This window comes from Mytilus trossulus, chromosome 1, assembly GCF_036588685.1.
Source record: "Mytilus trossulus isolate FHL-02 chromosome 1, PNRI_Mtr1.1.1.hap1, whole genome shotgun sequence".
NCBI lineage: Eukaryota > Metazoa > Mollusca > Bivalvia > Mytilida > Mytilidae > Mytilus > Mytilus trossulus.
Genome location: NC_086373.1, coordinates 37,748,538 through 37,753,932, shown reverse-complemented (window position 1 = coordinate 37,753,932; position 5,395 = coordinate 37,748,538).

Genomic DNA, 5,395 nt, shown 5'->3' with positions numbered 1-5,395 from the left:
AACAGAAACGAAACAGAGCGAAACGAAACGAAACGGAACGGAACATGGCGAAACGAAACGAAACACAACGAAACGGAACAAAATCTGTATTTTGAGGAACGACCCATAAAAAATCAATGCTAGTATAGAGAGCCTTTTTGATCTAAATCATCTAATTGTTTGCTCAAAAATCGTTAAAACGAACAATCACGCCCTGTTTCTTAGAGCCTGGATCTGTCTCCGATCTCCGATTTTTTACAAGAGATCGGATTTAATCTGAATGTGTGCATATCTTGCCATAGGCGGATTCCGAGGGGGGGTCCCCCCTTTTTCATGGGAAAAAATTCGGTGATTAGATAATCACGGAAGCATGACTGGAGTGTGCCCGCCTTCTGTTAGTCAGCCCCCCCTTTTATGAAAAGTTCTGGATCCGCCACGTACTGCGGCTTGCTGACTACGAAAACAACGCATTCCGTACCAGTCAAGTTCTATCTGTGCTTTATAGTCTCGAACATTGTTATAGTTAATAACAGTATGATTAATATCATTGTATATGCAATAATCTGTAATAGGTCATTTGTTGTTAATGCATTTAGTGCCAATTAATTTAAGGTATTTGTATTCATGAATGAAACATTTACATGTATGTATCGCAAGTGAAATAACCATGTAGCCAAAATACTTCAATGGTATGGATGGATGGATGGATGGATGGTTGTTTAACGTCCAGTGGCAAGTCAGATGCATATTCAGGACGAGAACATGATAATGATAAATGAATATTAACCCCGCTTTGTACTAGACCGACACGCTAAGCCGGATTTTTAACGTGCTAGCTCACAAGGTAACAGTTCGCAGGAAGACATGTCACCTTACCCGGACCCATTATTCTGACTCCGGGCCGACCAGTCTTTGCTCTAACTCCTTAATGCCGCGTGCTTGGCGGAGAAGCAGCAAATACCAATTTTCAAGTCTTTGGTGTGACCCGGCCGAGGGTCGAACCCACGACCTACCGCACTCGAGGCGAGCACGCTAACCATTACACCACCGAGGCGGTCCCAATGGTATGGACACTTTGACATATACCTTAAGGTCGGTATCTATATAGAAGGATCTGAATGTTCAGGATGGATGCATTCACCAGGGTGGAGTTATATGTTGCTATAACATGGTCCAATCTGACCTTGGACGTTGATTAAGGGGGCTGACCATGTTGCAACCTGAAGTCTCCTTTGAAAGTACATGTGACCTTTAAAATGTTTAAACCAAGAATCAAATCAGTTTATAATTTAAATAGTTTGCTTACAAGTGACCTAGTGACCCGAGGACATTTTTAATTGTGACCTTGTGACATAATAAAAGTTGTAACTGGAGCACACCTTTTCTCCTTTTATTCATACAATATTTCATGTTCGACTCTTCATTTTCTACGTTCTCTTTTAAATAATAATCAAATGTACCAGGCTTATAGCTTTTTACTACGCCAGACACGCGTTTCGTCTATACAAGACTCATCAGTATCGCTCGAATTAAAATAATTGTAAGGCCAAATAGAGTAGAAAGTTGAAGAGCATTGAGGATCCAAAGTTCCAAAAAGTTAGGCCAAATACGGCTAAGGTAACTCACCGAAGTTTGTGTTTTTGGTAATCGCAGTTTATCTTGACAGACGTGTGTTACTATGATCTACTATAACTAGTATCTACAACATTTTCAAAAGACAAGTTACGAAGTACATGCGGGATCTCCATAAAGTTGAGGTCAAGTGGAACGGTAGCAAATACTTAAAAGGTTAATTTGAATTGAAATTGAAACGAGATTGTATCTGGTTTGCAACAAGATAAAAGAAGGAAAATGTCATGGACTGCCATAATAAAAAAAAATCTCTTAAACTTAAAAAAAAGAAGTAGAAACGAATAAAAAAACAAGTATGATCCAGAGGACAGTATGACTCGATTTATATTTCAAAAAAACATGTCATAATGAACATGTGTATAGTTTCGAGTTGACGTGAACACAACTCCATACAGTCTAGTCAAAATAGACCAAAAATGAGGCTAACCTCAAAAAAATTGCAACAGAATTGTTCTGGCCATTTTTCAATTCTGAAAGGCTTTCTTTGTAACATACTAAAAGTCTACCAAGTTATTCTGATGGGAAAATGGATTTTTGGGGTGAAAAATAGCAAAATTTATCAAAAATAGTGGAAAACTGGGAAAAGCTAATAGAATATTTGTTTTTGAAGATAATCATTTCAAATCAAAAATTTAACAACACTTTATAAAGCCTTTATGAAATGAAATAATAAAAAAAAAGATATTTTTTTAAAAAACATGAGATTTTAGGTGAAAACATCAGATTTTTGTGAAAATTGTGATGAAAATAATGTGAATTGACTTCAAAACAGACAAGAAAAATGTAAACATGGTAACAGAAGTGTATTGGTTATTTCCAAAAAGGACAAACACTTTATCTAAATCATTTTAAAATTAAACAGCAATATCTAATTTGGGTAAATGCTGACTTTGGGTAAAATATAGCAAAATTAGTCAAAAATCGTTAAAAACTGGGAAAAACTCCCATAAGTTTTTTTGTTGTTCTAAATCGTTCCAAATTTCAACTAAGGCAAATATAAATTTAATGTTGATTAGATCAAACAATAATCAATTAAAAAACAAAAAAGAAAAAAGTGATTTTGGGTGAAAAAAGGCAAAATTTGCTAAAAATCGTTAAAAACTGGAAAAATTTGATATTGATCATATTTTTTGAAATTCAATTTTGTCAACACTAGAAATCAATCTATCTAATTTATATGAAATGATATAATGTGTTAAAATTATATTCTTTTTACCAACAAGAGATTTTACACGAAAAGATAAAAGATGTGTGAACCATCAAGAGAGGGTAAAAAGGCTAATTCATGCAAGATGATACCCATGCAAATGGTGGGTCATTTTTTCTAAGTTAAATGATCATCAATGGAATATTCGGTGTTAGTAACGAAGAAGACTAAGATCCGGCTTTGCAATTGTCGTAGCCTAAAATTACCAAAGGACTTCCAGAATATGACCAGAAAACAGATACAGTTGTAAAAATGTTTTGTTTTTGTCAAAAATCGTATGAGTTGATTTATATGGCAATAAAAGTTTGAATTGAATTGAATGTAATAACTGATTGATGAATACTATTTCATTATGGATTTAAACAGCCATTAACGACAAGAGAACCCTGGTCTATTGTTGACTATAAACTATAGATGCCTTTCGAGGTTATGTGTCGATGAGTTGCTATCTCATTGACCTGCACCTTACATTGAAAACAAGAATGTGTCCATTATACACGGATGCCCAACCCGCACTATCATTTTCTATGTTCAGTGGACCGTTTAATGATGCTCAAAACTCTAATTTGGCATTAAATTAGAAAGATATTATCATAGGGAACACGTGTACTAAGTTTCAAGTTGATTGGACTTCAACTTCATCAAAAACTACCTTGACCAAAAATTGTAACCTGACTGACCAAAAACTTTAACCTGACACGGGACAGACGGACGGACGGACGAATGGACGGACGGACGAATGGACGGACGGACGAATGGACGTACGACCAAAAAACATAATGCCCCTCTTCGTAGGTGGGGCATAAAAAGAAAGATTGAGTGAGTATAGTTTGGTCTGTGTATTTCACTTTCAGAGAAGGCAATATTAAAACTTGACCGTTTACTGTTGCAGTGTTTTTGTCCAATCAGAAGAATATAACACCTATCGACAGTTCATACATTACTCTTATTCCGTTTTATTTTTTAGATGATAGTAATGTTCAATTAACATGATAAAGGAATTTGGATGAAATTAAATATATACAACTAAATTGATGAAATAACTGTATTTTGTAACAATCTTGTGTACTTTCATTTGCTTTATAACTATTTAGATATGAGGGTCACTGATGAGTCTTATGAGGACGAAACGTGCGTCTGACACAAAATGAATGTGGTCAAAGATCTTATAATCTATTGTGCAATACTGTGCAATTGAAGATTTTTTCTGAAATATTCAAAAAATTGAAAAAAATTATGAACCCCTTAAAAAAATTGTAAACACCCCCACAGCTTATTGAAACCCCCCTTGGAGCAATAACCCCAAAACTCGATCCCAACCTTTCCTTTGAAGTATGGAACTTTGTAGTACAATTTCAGAGAGATCCATACACTTAAACACAAGTTATTGTCTGGAAACTAGAACAATGCTAGTTTTGGGCCCCTTTTGGGCCCCTTATTTCAAAACGATTGGGACCATCATCCTAAATATCAATTCCAACTTTCCTTTGTGGTATTGGATCTTCTGTAAAAATTTCATAAAGATCTTTTTACCTAAACTTAACATAGGCGTGCCACCCCCCCCCCCCTTTTCGTGCGAAAAATTTGGTTGATTATATATAATTAATCACTGAGGCATGACTGGAGCGGCCCCCCCTTAGGTCAGTCAGCGCCCCCCCCCCCCTTTATGAAAAGTTCTGGATCGGCCACTGGTTACTGTCCGGAAACCAATTAGTCCAAATAATCATGACGTCTTGAAAGGCCTTTTTATAAAAAAAAAAATTATAAAAAAGCCTTGCAAAACGTCATAATTATTTGGACTAGAAACCAATGTGACTTTGTACGATGACGACGCCGCAGACGACATCATACCATTATACCGTATCCCCAAAAAAATTTTGCAGTCGTATAAAGACCTCGTAAACTCTCATTCAAAGACAAAAGACGAAATGAAAAAAAATCCGTTCCTCAAAATACAGATTGTGTTCCGTTTCGTTGTGTTTCGTTTCTCAGTTTACTTGTTTCGTTTCGTTTCACTCTGTTTCGTTTCGTTTCGCCGTGTTTCGTTTCGTTTCGTCATGTTTCGTTTCGTTTCGCTCTGTTTCGTTTCTGTTCCGTTTCTCACTTTACCGGGACCCATCATTTATGTTGTACATTACAACAACAAATATGTGGATTGTACATTTACAACAAAAAGTGCATTGTACATTTACAACAAAAAAGTGCATTAATTGCACATTAAAAATAAAAATGTACATTGTACATTAACAACAAAAAGTAAATTATACACTTACAATAAACAAATGAGAAATTAAGATAGTTGATTGGAAGATTTGCTGTGATAATTAGATATGAATGTTGCTAAGGCCAAATAAACTAGTATGTTTGGTTCCAGTCACATCTAAAAAAAGTTAGGGTAGGTAAGTAGGGATTTTTTTTAGTTTGAGTCTATAGGAGCAACAATCTGACTTTGAACATAATTGCTTAATATAATATGACAAAACAATTTTTAGGGTAGGCTATTATTAAGACTAAATAGTAGGGGATGTAAGGTAACTGGAACACACACATATTTTTAATTGGCCTAATGAGTCAATG